The sequence below is a fragment of the Capsella rubella genome, unplaced genomic scaffold, assembly GCF_000375325.1.
Source record: "Capsella rubella cultivar Monte Gargano unplaced genomic scaffold, Caprub1_0 scaffold_55, whole genome shotgun sequence".
Classification (NCBI taxonomy): domain Eukaryota; kingdom Viridiplantae; phylum Streptophyta; class Magnoliopsida; order Brassicales; family Brassicaceae; genus Capsella; species Capsella rubella.
Genome location: NW_006238871.1, coordinates 16,818 through 17,111, shown reverse-complemented (window position 1 = coordinate 17,111; position 294 = coordinate 16,818).

Sequence of the window (294 nt, the reverse complement as noted above, 5' to 3'; positions counted from 1 at the left end):
GCTTTCAGAAGCATCAGAAGAACAATCTTTGGCTCATCCCCTCATGTATTACATTATATGTTTTATATATATAAAAATGAAATATTCAGTTATATGCATGCATAATAACAGTGTGTGGAAGTTTTTGTTTTTTATAGGTTTAAATAACTAAACAGAAGTAGAGAAGTCAAAAGAACATAAAGTCGGCAAAGATTCTATGGGCAAGTACAATTCACAAATCTTCCAAAATTCTTATGATATATTCCCCCTTTCGAATATTCTTTTACATTTTTGTAACCCTTGTTTTATCTTTTC